This window comes from Sus scrofa, chromosome 7, assembly GCF_000003025.6.
Source record: "Sus scrofa isolate TJ Tabasco breed Duroc chromosome 7, Sscrofa11.1, whole genome shotgun sequence".
Lineage (NCBI taxonomy): Eukaryota > Metazoa > Chordata > Mammalia > Artiodactyla > Suidae > Sus > Sus scrofa.
Window position 1 is genome coordinate 45,732,639 of NC_010449.5, and position 21,891 is coordinate 45,754,529.

General features: G+C 40.9%; 1 protein-coding gene across 10 annotated transcripts in view; it reads right to left on the minus strand.

Moving 5' to 3' along the window:
* Positions 1-21,891, minus strand: part of PKHD1 (PKHD1, fibrocystin/polyductin) — a 477,788-nt gene that overhangs the window by 285,285 nt on the left and 170,612 nt on the right. The gene's annotated exons all lie outside the window — the stretch shown is intronic.

The following is a 21,891-nucleotide window of genomic DNA, read 5'->3' on the forward strand; positions in this document are numbered from 1 at the left end:
AAGCAAGTCCAAAGGAAACTTGCCTTTAGACATTTTGTACAGCTTGGAGAACAATATCCAATCTCTCGGGATAGAGCATGATAGAAGATAATATGAGAAAAAGAATATACATAGATGTATGACTGAGTCAACTTGCTGTACAGCAGGAATTGAGTGACTTTGCTGTAAAACACTGTAACATTGTAAATCAACTATATTTTAATATTTATTTTTATTTTTAGAAATTAAAAATAAAAGTTTTTAATTTTCATTAGTTGTTATTAATGTTATGAAAATAAAAGTTAATTTAATAAAAAATAAAAATTAAAAATAAAAGCTAATGTGATGTTATTCAGCCAAAGAATCCTATAAAAGAAGAATCTGGGAAAGCCAGCCTCAGGTTCAATAGACAACAATAGCTTCATTTTTTTGTTTTGTTTTGTTTTGTTTTTTTTGCCATACCTGTGGCATATGGAAGTTCAAAGACCAGGAATCGAATCCAAGCTACAGCTTTGACTTATACCATAGCTGCAGCAACACCAGATCCTTAATTCACTGTGCCCGGCTGGGGCATCAAACCTGTGCCTCCACAGCAACCAGAGGCACCTCAGAATCAACATCAGATCCTTAACTACCTGCACCCCATTGGGAACTGCTGGGTATTGGTTTTCTTGTCTATCACCCAGTGGCAACAAAAGTAAGCCAGGATGGAGTGGTAAGGGGTGAAAAACACAGGAACTGGACTAACTTTACAACTAAATCATAGTCTTGCCATATTCTGACTATGTTCCTTTGGATAATATACTTAAAAGTGGATTTCAGTTTCCTCCATTAAAAAACAGAAGCAGGAGGTTCCATCATGGCTCAGTGGTTAACGAATCTGACTAGGAACCAACCATGAGGTTGTGGGTTCGATCCTTGGCCTTGCTCAGTGGGTTAAATATTTGGTGTCGCCATGAGCTGTGGTGTAGATCGCAGACGCGGCTCGGATCCTGCACTGCTGTGGCTGTGGTGTAGGCCGGCAGCTACAGCTCCGATTGGACCCCTAGCCTGGGAACTTCCATATACCGCGGGTATGGCCCTAGAAAAAGACAAAAAAAAAAAAAAAAAAAAAAACCCAGAAGCAACAAAGCCTTTCCTCGTAGTGGTTTAAGACAATTCAGAGAGATAATACCTATGATACATGTGGTGTGGGCCTTGCCACATAACAGACCCTCAGTATATTTTAATCTTGTCTCTTTTTTCCCTGCTCAGGAAGTCTTATGGATGAAATTTACCACTCTTATTCCAAATTAAAACCAATGGCCATTAGACTTCCCAAGACAGAAGTTCACAATGAATTTCTAAACTGAAGATTTCAACTCATTGTACACATGGTGATAGCAGAGTTAAAAATTCAACTTCTGGAGTTCCCATCATGGCTCAGTAGTTAATAAACCCAACTAGTATCCATGAGGATATGGGTTCGGTCCCTGGCCTTGCTCACTGGGTTAAGGATTTGGCATTGCCAAGAGCTGTCGTGTAGGTCACAGACAGGGCTCAGATTCCGAGTTGCTGTGGCTCTGGCGTAGGCCGGCAGCTATAGCTCTGATCCAACCCCTAGCCTGGGAACCTCCATTTGCCACAGGTATGACCATAAAAAGACAAAAGACCAAAAAAAAAAAAAAAATTCAACTTCTCTTGAGAATGTTGTTCCTATGTCTTGGTGTATTAAATGACCCCCCTTCATACCCTAAGAGCAGGTATACCCCAGACAGGATTGCAAAGCCATGCTGAAGAAGGCTGATTCACCTTGTGAATCTAGATGTCTTGGTTTTTAGGCTCCACTGCATCCACTGATCCTCCCCAAACCAGTAAGCTGCTCCTTAACTAGCAAAATTCAGCAAGGTAGTGAGTCTTGCAGTTTATGCTGGCCTTTTCCAGCAAGAGTCAAGGAAAAGATTTTTTTCCAAGCCATTATCTGAAGCGATCCTTCAAAAAACACATGCTTCCTTGCAACTCCTCTCTTTCCTCAGTACATTTCCTTCCTCCTTCGCAATAGATCATAATTTACCTTTAGCCCACAGCAACTTCCTGTCCTCCCTTGTTGCACTAAAGAAATAATACTTGAATCTCTAACTACAGAGGTGACCAACAATAAATCATTTTCAAATTATTTTAAACTTCCCTCTTTATTTATTTGTCTATGTTTTGGGAGGCAGGGGGCACCCACTGGCACTTGTACCAATAATGTTGTTCTAGGCTTAGAAAGGTCTCTGGGTTAATGATATAATTTCTGAAAGTTTATTTGGGCAATAATTTTATCTTAAAAAAATTCACAGAGTTCAAAATTTCTAATTATAGAGCAGGTGAAAATTAAGACATAAATCATCTCCAAAGAAAATAATTTTAATTTTATTCCTGTTTTTATGTTTTAACCTTTGGGAACAATAAATGAAATAAATTCTATTTAGATGTATGCATATATATGGGTATTTCTATGATCTGCTCTTGAATGTCTGCACAGGAAAATCTCCACCCTGCATAGAAAATCTTTGTCAAAGACAAAATGCCATTAAACACTGTGATCAGTGGTTCACAATACTCAATCATCATGGGAAAAACACCTACTTTGCATCTATCAACAAGCTGCTACAAGTGGCAGAACCTAGAGTAGGGACAACATATCATTCCATACACATAATAGGCAGTTTGAGTGAAAGGAAAAAAATCACAAAGAATCTTTGAAGTGAATTTTTAACTATTAACATAAATTAGACCTTTCAGATGTCGACTGAGCCTCTGGAAAACTAAACTTATCTCATAACTTATTCACTCTCATTGCAAAAATACCTCCACATGCATGACTAAAACATCAACCTGTGTGTTGAAGAGTGTCAGCCTCATCTCTCTAGTTACATAGCAGATATAGACCTTTGAAAGAGTTACTATCAATTCAAGCTCAATGTAAATGTCAAAATAAATTTAATACTCACCTGAGCTAGACCCTCTGCAAATAGCTTTTCTTCTGCCCATTCTGCCTTTTTCTTTTTTTTTTAATACCCTATTTATTTATTTAAATTTTTTTTATTATTATTTCCCCAATACAATTTTTTTCCTACTGTACAGCATGGTGACCCAGTTACACATACATGTACACATTCTTTTTTCTCACATTATCATGCTCCATCATAAGTGACTAGACATAGTCCTCAGGGCTACACAGCAGGATCTCATCGCTTATCCATTTCAAAGGCAATAATCTGCATCTATTAACCCCAAGTTCCCAATCCATCCCACTCCTTCCCCGCTCCTTGGCAACCACAAGTCTATTCTCCAAGTCCATGAGTTTCTTTTCTGTGGAAAGGTTCACTTGTGCCATATATTAGATTCCAGATATAAGTGATATCACATGGTATTTGTCTTTCTCTTTCTGATTTCACTCAGTATGAGAGTCTCTAGTTCTATCCATGTTGCTTCAAATGGCACTATTTTGTGTTTTTTATGGATGAGTAGCATTCCATTGTGTATATATACCACATCTTCCTAATCCAATCATCTGTCAATGGGCATTTGGGTTGTTTCCATGTCTTGGCTATTGTGAATAGTATTGCAATGAACATGCGGGTGCATGTGTCTTTTTCAAGGAAAGTTTTGTCTGGATATATGCCCAAGAGTGGGATTGCTGGGTCGTATGGTAGTTCTATGCATAGCTTTCTAAGGTACCTCCATACTGTTCTTCATAGGGGTTGTACTAGCCTACATTCCCACGATTCATCCCAGGTTCACAGGATGGTTCAACATATGCAAATCAATCAACGTCATACACCACATTAACAAAAGAAAAATCAAAAACCACATGATCATCTCAATAAATGCAGGAAAAGCATTTGACAAAGTACAACATCCATTCATGATCAAAACTCTTACCAAAGTGGGTATAGATGGAACATGCCTTTTTCTTTTTTTTTAAACTTTGCTAAGTTATTTTAATTACATCCCATCTTTGTTCATGGACCTGCAGTATCTGCCTACAGCACTCAGTAATAAAGACCTAAATTCCCTTCTTGCCTTTGAAGGGTGTCCATAATCAGACTCCAATTTGTGACCTCTGACTCCTTAATTAACTCTCCATTCCAAGAAGTACACTTTCTCCACTTCTCATTTAACAAGCTCATTCCTACCTTTATCCCTTTACTCATTCTGTCTCTTCCACTTGAGTGCCTAGTCTTCTGCTCCTCACTATTCTCCTAAAAAGAGCTCAAGCCCACCTCTTCCACTGGATTTCAGGGAGCAGTTCAGCCCATGCTGAGGTCCACCACCTCCTACAGACCCTAGAGCAATAAGGGGGTTCTTACTGAGCAAAAGGTCTGTGTGTGTCTGGGACTAGGATTTCCCAAGCATGTTTGGCTAGTTTGTGGGCCATTTGTTTGAGTTGCTTTGAGTGGAGAAGAAGCTTCCACAAAGAAGCAGATGAGAGACAATAACAGAGACGGCACAGAGTCTGTCTCAGACGTGGGCTCTTTCTCCTAACACATGGACTCATGACTGAACCTGAGGAGAGAACCAGAGGGAGCTCTCCAAGTGGACTTTGTACCTGATGCTCCTCTGCCCAGGATTCTTTCATCAACTCACTCTGTCTCACTCTTCAAAATAATGTCTGACTTGGTCCTTCAAAGAAGGCTCTGAGACCTCCAAACAAGGTCAAACCCTGAATTATAATCTGTCACATCACTGTTCCCTCTTCTTCCTCGAACTTAACATGTGTGGTTTGACCTAGATGACTGACATTCTCAGTCTCACCTATTAAACATGACAGCAGGAGCTGTAACTATATCTGCTCACCGCCTTAGTACTAATACCTAGCACAGTGTCTAGTATTGACTAGATGATCAGGCATTCCCATTGTGGTGCAGCGGAAATGAATCCGACTGGTATCCATGAAGATGCGGGTTCAATAAATATGTACAAAGGGTGAAGCTCCCATCGTGGCTCAGCAGTAATAAACCCAACTGGTATCCATGAGGATGCAGGTTTGATCCCTGGCCTTGCTCAGTGGGTTAAGTATCTGGTGTTACCGTGAGCTGTGGTGTAGACCACAGACCAGTCTCGGATCTTGCATCGCTGAGGCTGTGGTGGAGGTGGGCAGCTGTAGCTCTGATTCAGCCCCTAGCCTGGGAACTTCCATATGCTGTGGGTGCAGCCCTAAAAAGAAAAAAAAATGTGCAAAAGGGGAAAATCTTGATAGAGACTTGAAGAGGCAAGCATCCCAGCTGGTCATGTGAGACCTCCCCCCCAATCCCAGTGGGAGGGGAAGGCAGTCACTGCATTGCATCATTGAACATAACACACTTCCACACCTGGGGGATTGACCACCTGGGCAGCAATGAAAGCCCGCATCCCTGGCACCTGATGGTCAGTATTTTCATGGCAGGTACTGGATACAGGGGCATCAGGTAGCCCCAGCACCTTCCTGAAAGGAGGACAAGGGCAAAGAAAACCAAAATAGGAGGGAAAATGCATGAAAAATACTTCACAGGGACTGCAGCAAATAAACTAGTTGATGAAATTTGCTATGAGAACACCTATAGCAACAGGTAGGATGTCGGGAAGGGCTGGAAGCTCTGTGAGAGCTGGGAGAGGCAGGAAGGAATGTTTTGTTATCACTATGGGAATATCCACAGGCTGAGAGGGTGCAGGGAGGCCTGGGGAGACTTGCGGGGCAGAGCCTACAGTCAGCACCATGAATTTCTTTTTTTCTTTCTTTTCTTTTCTTTTATCTTTTTATGGCCACATCTGTGACATATGGAAGTTCCCAGGCTAGTGGTCGAATCAGAGCTGCAGCTGCTGGCCTACACCACAGCCACAGCAATGCTGGATTCAAGCCGCATCTGCAATCAACGCTGCAGTTCTCGGCAATGCTGGATCCTTAACCCACTGGGGGAGCCTAGGGATAGAATCCACATCCTCACACCAGATCCTTAAACCTGCTGAGCCACAACAGGAACTCCAACACCACATATTTCATACTGTTATTCTGTAATTGTTACAATGCTTATGCTGAGCTCACCACCTTGAATGCTAGGCCACTGCTTCATGTCTCCTTCACACACATCACAATTGCTAACCCAGTCTCAGGTTCATGCTTGGCACCCTACTCATAGGGATTTCAACTCTTTTGATCACTGCCTTCTATTTGGATTATTGCAATCACCCACACACCCTCGTCAGAGTTATACCTAAATGGGTATACACTATCCAATATGTAAAAAGTTGAAAAACAACACAAAAGTTATTGAGAACTTAGAATAAATCCAACCTATCCTAAGCAGTGTTACTCTGAAATAAGAAATGTTGGTTTTCTGGGTTTTGTCCTGTTCTGTTTCCGCTTTAGCAGAATTTTACAGATTTGGAAGCTAAAATTAGGCTTCGAGGACAAAAATCACAAAGAGGTGAGTGTCAGCACCTAAAATTGGGTCTTTTTGAATCCAGAACCACAGGACTGGACACAGAATGGAGTTCCTGGCCTCTGGAAATAACTCTATATTAACTGCTCCCGATTAGCTTTGATACTCAAAACATCGTCTTCTTCACTTTATAAATAGTACTCAGATGCCACACGTGGATGTATGTGTATAACGGAGTCACTCTGCTGTAGAGCAGAAATTATCTTAACATTGTAAATCAACAGTACTTTAAGAAAAAATTTTAAAAATGAAAATAAATAAATAAATGCCACACAAGGTGGACTGACCTACGTCTCTAAAAAAGACAAAATCATCCACATTTCAAATGTGAGTCATTTCACTTCACAGAACTCTTAAGAAACCCAGGTCGGGCATTCCCTTCCTTCCTGTACCACAAATCAAAAAACATATAAAAATACAGTTTAAAAAACTCAATAATTTATGCATATGTTTACATGAAAAAGGGTTATGCTCTTGACTTGTAATTTAATACAATGTTTAGCCTCTTTGGGCTTTCAACATTGACCTGTTAACCAGCAAACTATTCATTTACTCCCACTAACGACTTCGACTCATAATTGTATTTCCTACAAATTATTGTTCAAGCATTTCAGGGCCATTCATCCATAATTACACAAGCCCAGAGAACCATCTTCCAAATGGGCCTGGAGAGAAAGAAAATCATCTTTGTGGGTTAACACACTTTAGAATCACTAATTGTCCTCTGTTTATTTTGTCGGACTTCAATCTTTCAATTTATTCCAAGTGGATAACTGCCAAGATCTTTTAAAATCAGTTTGGGGGGAGAGGAGGAAGGGAGGAAGGGAGGGAGGAAAGAATCATTGCAGTAAAATCATGTTCACATCAGAACAGAAATATAAAGAAGCTCACAAAACAACTAGAAACATTTTTCTCAAATATATGCAAGTAATTTCCCCTATTCCTGCCTGCAGCTTCACCGTTACCCACAGAAAAACAATGAATGCTATCTTTTCTTTTGTGTAGATGACCATTTGTCAAGCCCTGGGAAAATAAAGGGAATGAGTTGTTCTCCTCCAGGGCCATAAAGAGTACAGGAAATATAGGCAAAAATCACAAATGCACTCTGTTAAGACAGAGGGATTCCCCAGGGTCGGCCAGTGAATAGACATGGAACACCTCACCCATACAGAGGCAGGGGTTGTCTCTAGGAATGCTGCCCAGAAAACACAACTGAGCTGGGTCTTGAAGGAAAAGCCATGGTGAGTCAGATAACAAAAAGGACAGAGCCCTCTAGGCCAAGGTAACAGTGTATATAATGGTGTGGACCAAGATGACACATTCCAATAACTGCCATATGGGCGGCATGGCCAGAACGCAGGTATATGGCAAACATGGGGATTTGGGGAGAGTCAGTGAGGGTGCACCTGGAAAGGTGAGCAGGACCCACTCCAACCAAGGCCCTCCCAGGGAACTTAGACTTTACACCCAAAGTTCTTTGGAAACTACCCAAGAAATATCTGAGATGATAACTAAGGAATCACCCTGTTGTGAGATCAGCAATATTTTCAGTTCAGAAGCACACACAGCAAGCCGAGGTGAGAGCATCCTCAGTGAGAAAATGTATACACTACTCACTGGGGAGAGTGCGAAAGTCTGAATCACATCCTGAACTGGGTGGGAGCCAGCCAGTGGGGAAGAAGGAGCTTGATGTGTTCCAGGAACTACAGGGAGGTGGGAGTTTCTGGAGCGAGATGAATGGGAGGTTTGGTGTGGCTGGGGGAGAAAATGCCCGGCTCTGTTGGCCTGTTCTCCAGGACTTGAATCTTATTCCAAGTAGTTACTTGATCAAATGTGTGTTTTAAAGGTCACGCTGGATGTTGCATGGAAAAGAGGTTGTAAGAACGTAAATTAAAGTAAGAAGTGTATGCAGAAGGCTGATGTAGAAAACCAGACAAGGAGCTGTAGTCAGGGGCAGTGCTGAGTAGAAGTCAGGCAGTGGATCTGAAGAGAAGTATAAAAATTTGAGGTATCTTTGGGGGGATCAAGAGGGCTGGCTGATTGGCCCTAAAGGTAAAGGGGGAGATGTTAATAATGCCTCCCAGATCCAGAGCTGATGCAAGCTGGTAGACAAACAATTGGGGAAGAAGATAACAGATCCATTCAAAAGATATTTATTGAGCACTTAACTATGGGCTATGTGCCCTGTGCCTTCTAGATACTGGGAACCCTGTAGTGAGAAAAACAGTCAAAATTCCTGGCCTTCAAACAGTTATATTCCATGGGTATGTAGCTTTAGACATATTTAGCTTTAGATGATTAATTTAGATAAGTTCTATTTTAGAATATTAAAGAGAATATCCAAGCAATATGTTGAGCCTAGAGCTCAGAAAAAGGGTCTGACGGTTGACATAGAAAGAAATATATATATAGAGGTTAACTGTGTAAATGAGTGGGGGAGAAAGTATATTTTCTAAATGAATAAAATATTTTTTTGCTGGGAGAAAATATATTTTATAAATGATTCCTCACGACCAAGGCCATGGGAACATGGTCATCCAACAACTGGGTAGATGAAAAGGAACCTAAGAGGAGCAGAAGAAGGAAGAAAACCAAAAAATGAAGATACATGCTCATGATCATCTTACTAGCACAAATTCCTAAATGTGGCTTTGCTATACCAGCGCACATGCATAGTTGTAAGCCTCTTTTTTTTTTTTTTTTTTTTTCTTTTTATGACCCCATCTGTGGCGTATGGACGTTCCCAGGCTAGAGGTCAAATCAGAGCTTCAGCCATAGGCCTGCACCATAGCCACAGCAACACCGGATCTGTGGTGCATCTGTGACCTGCACCAGAGCTTGTGGCAACACCGGATGCTTAATCCACTGAGCAAGGTCAGAGATCAGATCCTCGTCCTCATGGAGATTATGTTGGGTTCTTAACCCACTAAGCCAGAGTGGGAACTCCTAAGCCTTTTGATATTTTTACCAAATTGTCTTAAAAGACATACTCTACACGGACTAGCAATATATATGAGTGCTAATTCCTCAGACTTTCAACTATATTTTCTTAAGTATTGGCCAAAATGACTGTTAAGGAAAAAAAAATCATTTTTGTTTTAACTTGCATTTCTTTAACTCCTAATGAGAAAGTTGGTGAAACTCACAGAAATAAAAAACAATCTCTCCCTCTTTGTGAACACAGAATAAACCCAAGTCCTCTCCAGGTGCATTCATGCTGGGCCCTGGCATTAATTACACTGATCTATCTATTTACACCCATCACCAGATTTTAAATTTTGTTCTAAAAATCTCTTTATTTGTAAGACATTAATCTTGATCTGTATCAAATAAGAATGGAGTGTTTGACAGAGGTAACATTTAAAATTCCCAGGGAGGCATTTCCATTGTGGCGCAGCAGAAACATATCAGACTAGGAACCATGAGGTTTGGGGTTCAATCCCTGGCCTCGCTCAGTGGGTTAGGGATCTGGTGTTGCTGTGAGCTGTGGTGTAGATTGCAGACCTATCTGGGATCCTGTGTTGCTATGGCTGTGGTATAGGCTGGCAGCTGTAGCTCCAATTCGACCCCTAGCCTGGGAAGCTCCATATGCTACAAGTATGGCCCTAAAAAGCAAAAAATAAAAATAAAAAAATAAAATAAAATCCCGCAGGAAAATGTTCCTGTATTAGTTTCCTATTGCCACTGTAACAAATCACTGCAAAATTAGCATCTCAACAAACAATGCAAATGTGTTAGTAGATGCAAACTATTACTATTTAGAACGGATAAGTAACGAGGTCCTGCTATACAGCACAGGAACCATAGCCAGTCTCTTGGGAGGGAACATAATGAAAGACAATGTAAGAAAGGCAGTGTATATAGGTATGGCTGGGTCAGTTTGCTGTACAGCAGAAACTGTCACAATATTATAAATCAGCTATAATTTAATAAAAAATAAGATTAAAAAAACAATGCAGGAATTCCCGTCATTGTGCAGCAGAAATGAATCCGACTAGGAACCATGAGGTTGAGGATTTGATCCCCGGCCTCCCTCAGGGGGTTAAGGATCTGCGGTTGCCATGAGCTGTGGTGTAGATTGCAGATGTGGCTCAGATCTGGCATTGCTGTGGCTCTGGGTAGGCTGGCAGCTGTACCTTCAATTAGACCCCTAGCCTGGGAACCTCCACATGCCATGAGTGTGGCCCTAAAAAGCAAAAAAGCAAAAAAAAAAAAAAAACCACAATGCAAATGTATTGTCTCACAGTTCTCAATTTTAGAATTCTGAAAATGGTTTTCACTGAACCAAAATCAAGGTGTCACCAGGGCTGCTTCCTTATGGAGGCTCTGAGAGAAAAATCTGTATCCTCGTCTTTTTCAGCTTCTAGAGGCCACCTGATTCCCTTGGCTTATGACTTGTGGCCCCTCCATCTTTAAAAGACATCACTCTTCTCTCTGCTTCCATCATTGCATCTCCTCCTATGACTCCTCCTGTGTCCCTCTGATAAGATCAATGCAATTACATCAGGCCCATCTGATTTATCCTGGATAATTTCCCCATTTAAAAATCTTTAACTGAATCACACCTTCAAAGTCTCTTTTGCCATATAAGGGAAGCTTCATGGGTTCCAGGAATTGGGATGTGGACATATTTGGAAGCCGTTTTTCAGCACACCATAATCACATGTTTGAATAAATCGTGTTGAGAAAATTGACTAGCCATTTAGAAAAAAATTAGATATCTGACATATACATTATATCAAAATAAATTCTAGATGGACTAAAGAAAAGTAGGCAAACATTTTCTGTAAAGGACAAAATAGTGAAAAGTTTTTGTTCTGCAAGCCAGGTGGTCTCTGTCACAACTACTCAACTCTGCCATGGCAGCTGAAAGCAGCCATAGGTAAAACCTAAACGCATGGGCATGCTGTGCATCAATTAAATTTTGTTTGCAAAAATAGACAACAGGTGAAAGGACTGTATATATATATGCATGACTATGTCACTTTTCTATATAGCAGAAATTGGAAAAACTGCAAATCAGCTATACTTCAATAAAAAAATAAACAAAAAAAATTAGGCAAAGGGCCATGTTTGGCCCATGGACCATCATTTGCTAACCCTGGATTAAAGGCACTAGTGTGGGAAAAAAAAAAGCACCAGGAAACAAATAGGTAAACTTTTATATAGTCTTTGTATAAGAAAGGGTTTTCTAGATTCTCCATTCTGTTCCATTGGTCTATATGTCTGTTTTTGTACCAGTACCACACTCTCCTCATTTCTTTGGCTTTGTAATATCATCTGAAGTATGGGAAAGTTGTGCTTCCTTCCTCTTTTTTTCCCTCAGGATTGCTTTGGCAATTCTGGGCCTTTTATGGTTCCATACAAATGTTTGTATTATTTGTTTCAGTTCTGTGAAAAATGTCATGGGTAATTTGACAGGGATTGCATTAAAACTGCAGATGGCTTTGGCCAGTATGGCCATTTTAATGATATTAATTATTCCAATCCAGGAGCATGGAATATCTTTCCATTTCTTTGAATCCTCTTTAATTTCCTTGATTAATGTTTTCTAGTTCTCAGCATATAAGTCTTTCACCTCCTTGGTTTATTCCTAGGTATTTAATTTTGGGGGTGCAATTTTAAAAGATATTATATTTTTATATTCCTTTTCTAATATTTCATTGTTAATATACAGAAATGCAACCTATTTCTGAATGATAACTTTGAATCCCGCTACTTTAGTCAATTAGTCTTCAAAAAGGAGACAAGAATATAAAATGGGGAAAAGACAGTCTCTTCGACAAGTGGTGCTGGCAAAACTGGACAGCTGCATGTAAATCAGTGAAACTAGAACACACCCTCACACCTTGCATAAAAATAAGCTCAAAATGGCTTAAAGACTTAAATATAAGACAAGACACCATAAAACTCCAAAAAGAGAACATGGGCAAAACATTTGTTGACATCAACCATATAAATGTTCTCTTAGGTCAGTCTCCTAAGGCAATAGAAATAAAAACAAAAATAAACCAATAGGACCTAACTGACAAGCTTTTTCACAGCAAAGGAAAACATAAAAAAAAAAAAGAAAAGACAACCTGTGGATTGGAAGAAAACAATCGCAAATGATGCAACTGACAAAAATATACAAACAACACATACAACTCAACAGCAAAAATACAAACAACCCAATTGAAAAATGGGCAGAAGACCTAAATAGACATTTCTTCAGAGACATACAATGCCCAATAGGCACATGAAACAATGCTCAACATCACTAATTATTAGAGAAATGCAAATCAAAACTACAATGAGGTACCACCTCATACCGGTTAGAGTGGTCATCATTAACAAGTCAACAAATAACTAATGATGGAGATAGTGTGGAGAAAAGGGTACCCGCCTTCACTGTTGGTGGGAATGTAAATTGGTGCAATCACTACGGAAAACAGTATGGAGGTACTAAATATAGAACTACCATATGATCCAGCAATCCCATTCCTGGGCATGTATTCAGACAAAACTTTCACTGAAAAAAATGCATGCACCCCTATGTTCACTGCAGCACTATTCACAATAGCCAAGACATTGAAACAACCTAAATGTCTATTGACAGATGAATGGATCAAGAAAATGTGGCACATATACACAATGGAATACTACTCAGCCATAAAAAGAACAAAATAATGCTATTTGCAGCAACATGGATGGAACTAGAGGCTCTCATACTAAGTGAAGTAAATCAGAAGGAGAAGGACAAATACCATGTGATATCACTTACATCTGGAATCTAAAATATGGAACAAATGAATCTTTCTACAAAACAGGAACAGACTAATAGACATAAAAAACAGATTTGTGGGGAGGGGCAGGGAGTGGGATGGACTGGGAGTTTGGGGCTAGTAGATGCAAATTATTGCATTTGGGGAGTTCCCACTGTGGCTTAGTGGTAATGAACCCAACCAGTATTCATGAGGATGCAGGTTCAATCCCTGGCCTCGCTCAGTGGGTTAAAGGATCCCATGCTGCCATGAGCTGTGGTGCAGGTTGCAGACACAGCTTGGATCTCACATTGCTGTGGCTGTGACGTAGGCCAGCAGCCACAGCTCTGATTTGACCCCTAACCTGGGAATTTCCATATGCCATGCGTGCAGCCCTAAAAAGATGGGGAAAAAAAAAACTATGCATGTGGAATGGATGAACAATGAGGTCCTGCATAACTGGGTCACTCAGCTGTACAGCAGAAATTGACAGAACATTTAAATCAATATAATTTAAAAATGTTTAAAAACTATTTGCTAAACCAGGCTATAAAAAAAGAAAAAAGAATTTTCTAAAAATCAAAGGCAGAAACCATAAAAAAAAATGATATTTGTAGATTTGCCATTATAGAAATCAGAAAATACCATAAAAAATACTAAAGGTAAATAACAAACTTGGAAAGAAGCAGGTCTTTGTGCCTTTATCAAGATTGCTATGAAAGGAACTGAAAGGAACAAAGTCCCTCTTAGAATCCCAAAATAACCTTAAAAAATTAAAATTGAGGGGTTCTCTTTGAGGCTCAGCAGTTAACAAACCTGACTAGGATCCATGAGGATGTGGGTTTGATCCCTGACTTCTCTCAGTGGGCTAAGGATCAGCTGTGGCTGTGGTGTAGGCCAGCAGCTGTAGCTCCAATTTGACTCCTAGCCTGGGAACTTTCATATGTCATGGGTGTGGCCCTAAAAAGCAAAAAAAAAAAAAAAAAACCAACCAAACAAAAAAAAACATTAAACTGAGAACATTCCAGAAACCTGGAAGGAGTATTTTCTGTTTGACTTTCTGCCATAGATAAACGCCAGCTATGTGTATGTAAAAGAGCAGAACCCACATGTATCTTTCGCCTACGAAGAAGGAGAACGAATATCAGTTACCACCCCTTCTGGGCCCCAGTTTCACCCCATGTCTAAGAGGAAAGTAACAATCCCAGTTGTTCCCACTTCATAGAGTTGTTGTGAGAGTCAAATGAGAGGGAAGAATGGGAAGCAGCCTTGACAATTATAAAGCACCAGGACCTCAGTAACATCCAGTTTTTAACAAACACGGAATACAATGCCTAATTCAATGCTACTCCTTCTTCAGGACCAGGCTGAAAGTGATACTATTAATAATATTGCTTTGATGATATGATGATACATATGGAAGAAGTCTCTTTGAAGGAAAAATCACATGCTCCTGCCTAGCATTTCATTTACTTAACAAAGCTGGATTTCCTTTGGTGCTCAAAAGGGTAAGAAATGTAAAATCTAGACTACATTAACCATTTAATAAACTAAAAGAGGGTCACAAGACGGAAAAGCACCATGGTAGGGAGAGGGGTGGGGGAGGGCTGGAAATCACAGCAAGAGCAACTACACGCAAGGAAAAAACACACAAGGAAACTACATCCAAAAGGGCACTACAACAGTTTTTAAAATTTTTGACTTTATCTTAGAAACAATGAGAAGCCGCTAAAGAGGTTTTTTGGTTTTTGGTTTTTGCTATTTTATTTATTTTTTTATTTTTATCTTGTTCTAAATAATTGTTTAATTGTTATTTCCTCAATACAATTTTTTTTCTACTGTACAGCATGGTGACCCAGTTAATAGATGCAAACTATTGCCTTTGGAATGAATGGATTAGCAATGAGATCCTGCTGTGTAGCCCTAAAGAGTTTGAGCAGTGGCGTGAGAGGAACAGATCTGTGTTTCTGAACAATCCCCCTGGCTCCAGGTATGCAATGAATTAGAAAGGGATAAAAATGGCAATGAAAAGATTAACTAGAAAGCTTAAACAGTTATCCAGGCACAAGCTGATGGCCTCATGAACCTGGGTAATAAGGATGGAAGTGGAGAAAAGTAAATGGGCTCATGAGTTATCCAAGAATCAAAATGAAGGTCTGGTAATGGATACAATATGGGGAAAGATAGAAAAGAGGGTATTAAGAATGGCAACCGCAGTGGAAACAAATCTGACTAGGAAACATGAGGTTTTGGATTCAATCCCTGGCCTTGCTCAGTGGGTTAGGAATCGGGCGTCGCAGTGAGCTGTGGTGTAGGCTGCAGACACAACTCGGATCTGGCATTGCTGAGGATGTGGTGTAGGCTGGAGGCTACAGCTCTGATTAGACCCCTAGCCTGGGAACCTCCATACACCTCGGGTACAGCCCTAAAATAACAAAAGACGAAAAAAAAAAAAAAAAAAAGGAATAGCAACCATTGAGGTCCTACCATATAGCATAGGGAACTATACCCAGTCTCTTGGGATGGACCACGATGAAAGAGAATATAAGAAAGGAAATGTAAATAAATGTATGATTGTGTCACTTTGCTATAAAGCAGAAAATGGTACAACACTGTAAATCAACTACGCTTTAATAAAAAATAAAATAAATAAAAATAAAGAATAGCAATGAGGTTTCCAGCTAAGAGATAACTGGAAAGCAATAAATAGCATCCCAGCCTTCCCAGAAAAACAATGAGGCAGTTTCATCAAATCAAAACTATAGGCATATGACAATAATGATAGCAATAGCTAATATTTACTGAGTAGCTATTCAATGCCTGTTCTTGTGCTAAGTGCTTTACACATTTTTTCATTTACACCATCTAACAACACTGTAAGAAATGTTTTAGAATCAGCTCCAACTTGTATATGAGAACTGGAAGACTGAGTTGACCTTTTCAAGGTCCACCAACAAGTGAGGGGGTAGAGATGTTATTTGGACCCAAGCAGCCTCCTTCCAGAACCCATGCTCCTGACACTCACCCAGAGGAAGATGAGTGAGTGCTCTGTGACTGAGAAAGGCCCAGTTCAACTGGAGAAGATGCAGAACAAGGGCCAAGATATTCACATCCTGGCAGGAGAAAGTAAACTACAGAAATCAGGAAAGGAAGACATGGGTCCCCTTGGGAACCTCTGTGTCAAGACAAGAGGCTTGCTACCTTCCCGGACTATGTGTCCAAGGTATGATGCAGGGACAGTTACAGAAAAGGGGATCCACTGTTAGTGACTCTGATGGTTAATGGTATGTGTCAACTGGACTGGGCTTCCGGTGCCCAGACAACTGGCCAAACCTTATGCTGGTACATCTGTAAAGGTGTTTCTGAATGAGATTAACATCCGATGCCACAGACTGAGTCAAGCAGACTTCCATCCCTAATGTTGGGCCTCATTCAATGATCTAATGAATGAATCCACCTGAATAGTAAAGGCTAAGTAGGCAGGACTCCTGTCTGGTGGCTGAGCAGAGACATTGCTCTTTTCCAGCCTTCAGATTCAGGCTGAAACTCTGGCTCCTCTTTGGTTTCAAGCCTGCTGGCTTTTCGACTGCAGCTTACACACTTGGCTTTCCTGGTTCTCAGGCCTCTGGACTCGGACTGAGCTGTACACCCACGCTCCTGTGTCCCCAGGTTGCTGACTGCAGATCTTGAGATGTCTCAGCTTCCATAATTGCATGAGCCAGGTCCTTATAATAAGTCTCTTCATATGTGTATATTAATGCATATGTAAATAGTGAATTAGTGAGTCACGGTATTCGGATTCTCTGGATAAATATATCAGATGGCTACATCTATGTATATACATATGTACCTATAAACATATATATCATATTGCATTCTATTAATAGTGGACTTGGTTTTGCCTAATGAAGTAATTGACTGGGATTTTTTTTTCCTTATCCAAACTAAACAAGTTTGAAACATATTAGCACAGGCTAGCCAGTAAAATTGTATTAATTTTCCAAATTAGTAAAGGTAGCAAATATGTTAGATTGTCGAGTATTTAACAAGCAGGCAAGTTATTGTTTTTACCTGTCTGTTGTCTTCTTCTGGCTAGAGAACACAGCTTTAATTTTAAGAAATCATCCTTCCTCAGTCTCAGACCATGTCGTTCTGGGCAGTTGTTCAAACCCTTGCTCCATCCTGGCCAGTAAAATTCAGCCCAGTCATAGCTTCAGTAATGTGTTTATGATTTCACACGAGGTCAAAGTTAATCCTAGGGTTTCCACTTAAGCTTTTCATTTGTTATTCACACAACAGATATTCCTTGAACGTCTATGACAAGCCCAGAAATTGTCGTAGGCAGTGGGGATGTTGTAAATGGAAAAAAAAAAAAAAAAAGATAGGAAAATCCCTGCTCTAATGAGGGATACATTCTACCAGGGAAAACACTAGAAGAAGTACAATAAATATGACAAATAAACTGCATATATTATGTTCGTGTTAAAAGCTAACAGGGAAAAACAGAAGGGGTGATGTGAAATCTTGATGGGAGGAATGTTAGAATTTGCTTAGGGGTCAAACAGCCATTGGAAAAGAGCCATTATTTCATCTGGAGTCAGAGGGACCTATTTCTGCCTCCAGGAGGGGAGAGTCTGATTGGAAAACGAAGCCAACTCAGCAGAAAGCAAAACCTAGAGCTGCAGAGAAACAAAGTCCTAATGACTTCATCGAAGCACCTGGACTCAGCTGTGCCTCAAGTTTTTTCAGTTATATGAGGCAATAAATGCCCTTATTATTCGTTCCAATTGGGTTTTCTGTCACTTGCAACCAAAAAAGACCTGACGGATGCCAACACTTTCAGGTATATATAGAAACTTAAAGTATCTTATAATGTGTTTCTAAGTGGGGTTCCTGCTGTACTTGGATTATTGAATAGCTAGAACTCATTTCTAATTAGCAATATACATTTACATGTAAACACCTAAAATCCTAAAGACCTTAAAAACAGCATGTTCACTTAACGTGTTTAAACAAGTTCCTTAAGGTGTGCTTTATACTCTTAATCTAAGGAATTCTTTCTAATACATCGCTCCAAGGTCACTCTTGCCCAGATCAAGCAACTACAAATTCTGAGTTATCTCAGTTAAAAATCAATGAGAGGAAGTTCCCTGGTGGCCTAGCAGTTAAGAATTCAGCACTATCTCTGCTGTGGCTCAGGTTTGATTCCTGGCCAGGGAACTTGCACGTCCTGTGGGCACTGCCAAAAATAAATAACTAAATGAGATTTTTACCACATCTGTTTCTGTCATTATACATATAGAATAATTATATTTTAGATTTCTTTAAAGCATTATTAGACAACAGAGACAATGTCCACCTTACTTTTATTGGTGATATTGGTTATATTTTGAGAGACATATAGTTAAGAATCCATCCTCATGTGCTCTGAATAGAGGACCAGCCATCCCATCACTGGCCATCCTGCATTCTAAGAGTTCTAAGTCCACTAGAACCATGCTCACTAGAGTAAACTTGACTGGTAATTATGATCTGCTACAATATTCCAGTTGGCCAGAATCTCAATGTTATACTGAAGTGTGTTTGAATTTAATAACATTACAGGAAGCAGTGAACAGGTTTTTAATTTTTCTCACCCTTCTTCTATTCCTCCTCTCATTTTGATCTTACCTTCTTCCCAACCTTAAATCAAATAACACACACACACACACACAAATAGCTGCTCTAGCTTTCAACTCAGTACCCCTTTGGAAGCACCCTTTCATACATGAAGCAAACCAAGAGAACCCAGCTGGGACAAAAGATCATAAGCACCCACATTGTACATGAGCCATGGACAGGGAGCTTCCTTCAAGGAGGCCAATCTAACTGCCATCTGAGCCATCCCTAGACAGAACCCACCTTAAGCCATATGAGCCACAAAGAGAGGAAATTCAAAGATATTCTGAGATGAGGATGAGTCATTGCCCTCAATGAACAGCCATGGCCCTTCCTCCCCTTCTCATAGAGGGAGGTCTGAGGCCACTTCTATCCACTGAAGCATAGAAAGGGGGCTTCCAAAGTACCAATCATAGAGTTGCCTGCAAGAAGGGGAAACTGGCTTCTTTTCCTCAGGTTGGATATGTGTGGCTGCCCACACCTATCTGAGCAGGGAAGAGGAGAATTAGGACAGAGCAGAGCAAAGGGTGGTGAGTGGAAGAGCATTGATGTGGGAAGATTTCTAAGTTTCCTCTGGATCACACGAATTCTGGGGAAGGTTGCGTAGCTTAAGCCAAATTCCCGGTGGAAGCTAAGGGGATTGCAAACCCAAGTAGGGCTGGAAAAGATTGGGAAGGTTTCCTATAGGTCTTCAACAACAGAAGAGAGAGAGGATCAATAGAGGATCAATAGCTGGTATTAGCTAGAGCCCAGCAAAGGCTATGACTACACAGTTTAGGAGAAGGCTGGTCAACCTTCATGCCTCACTTTTACCTGCCCAGCACCCACCTCACCTCTTCTACCTGCCAGCACTCACCTCACCTCTTCTACCTGCCCCAGTAGCTGCCTCACTTCCACCCCTCTAGCACCTGCCTCACCTCTTCTACCTGCCCACTACCAAGAGAACACAAAATAAGAAGGATGGGGGAAGAATGAAGGAGCATGCCATGGAGTCACGGTCTAGAACTACATGAGGAACAGGGTCAAGAAAGGATGTTAGAAATGGAGAAGAGACTGGACCTGTCTGAGCAGATGACAAAAGAGCAGAGCTCTGAAAATATATTGTTGGATACCGAGGAATCGTGTGAGATGAAATTGGGGTCTAGGAGGTTTGATACTTTGTCAAAGAACAGATAATAGGAAATGTCCTGGATTCCATCAGTCTTGGGGAAATAACCACCCATACAAACAGAGGCTCTACACTCAAAGGATCTACACACCACAGTTAAAAGGATGGGCCTCGCTCAATGGGTTAAGGATCCAGCATTGCTACATGCTGCGGCTACAAGCTGTGCCACTGGCAGATGTGGCTCGGATCTGGCATTGCTGTGGCTATGGTGTAGGCCCACAGCTGCAGCTCCAATTCAACCCCTAGCCCAGGGACTTCCACATGCTGCAGGTGCAGCCATGAAAAGAAAAAATAAAAACAAATTTAAAAGCATGCGTTTAAATACAGATATCTGGCACTTCAAGCAGGGAAGCAAACTGTGTAGAAATTACTTATTTAGACTACCTCTTTCCTATGCATTCTTGGCAAATTCTTTTGCTTATAACATTTCACTCGTGTTTTCCTCAAGCATGCTCCCCTATTCTTGCTCTCCCTAGAAACTTCCATTTATATTTAATGCCTGATCTTGTAATTTCTCGAAAAGGACGAAGATAGAAGTCCATTCAAGGCCAGAAGACGGCTTTTTCTCCTAAGAAACTGTCAGCCAAATTTCTCAGGGAGGAACTGGAAATGAAGTGAGAGACATTGATAAATTTCCCTTCTGAACAATCAATAAAAGCCCCACCATCCTGCTCAGACTCCCACTGTGGAAGCAAGGGCCGTAATTACATTGTCAAAAATTCAAGTTGCCCCGGCTGACAGCAACCCCCTGGAAAAATGACATGTGATTGGCACTCGGTTTGGGGTGGTGAACCTGGCTTGGCAGACAGAGCGAGGAAAGCAAAAGGCCAGAGTGAAATTTCCTCATTGACGACAGCCACCCAAACCCCAGACTGCCACTCCAGAGGAATCTGTGACCCTGGAGTTATATTAACATATCAAAGTGAGCAGCTGACTCAATTTACAGAGCCTTCGGATCTCCACCCAAGATTCAGAAAAAGCCCTGCCTGCCACATTCTTGCTCAAATCCAGGGAAAGAGAAAAACACACTGGGCTCTGTGTGTGTGTGTGTGTGTGTGTGGAAGGGGCAGGGGAGGCGGTGAGTACAGGTGTATGAGAATTTTTTTACATTAAAAGCAAAACAGGAAATGTGCATTCAACTCCATCTTTCTTCGTGACAGCTGAACAGCAAAACTTGTTTGCTTAGCGATTTTAATCTACGGTAACAAAGTCAGTTGGAGCAGAAGGGTTCCAGGGGGCGGCCAGGAGGAATAAGATGAGAGGGAGACGGTGGGCATGCTCTCCCCCTGACATGCAGACCCACTGGTGTGACTCTCCAGACTGGAGATGGAGTGAAGTTCATATTCACCAGTCAGTCCTTTCCCCGTTGGATGTTAGGAATAAAAGGCCTCATGGACTGGGCGGTGCTCTGCTTCTGGTTAGACTGGATACCAGGCAAATGGCCTCTAATAAGGCACCATTGGAACCATACCCAGAAAAGGTTACCCACCGCTGGGAAGCAGTGGCACCACAAGAGATTAAAATCAAAAGATGTTCACTAGGGAGTTCCCACTGGGGCTCAGCAGGTTAAGAATCTGACACAGTATCCATGAGGATGTGGATTCGATCCCTGGCCTCGTTCAGTGGGTTAAGGATCTGGTGTTGCCATGGCTGTGGTATAGACCTGCAGTGGTAACTCCAATTCAACCACTAGCCCAGGAATTTCCATATGCCGCAGGTATGACCATAAAAAATAAAAAAAAAAAAGATGTTCACTGGGTGGTGGGAACAGAACAGAAGATGCCTGGGAATGTTATAACTTCACCTTCTCCAAAACTAAAATCTCTCCCTGGCTGTGAGGAAGAAGTATATAAGAAAATTAATGAGGAGATAAGTCTCTAGGCAGGGATGAACCCTC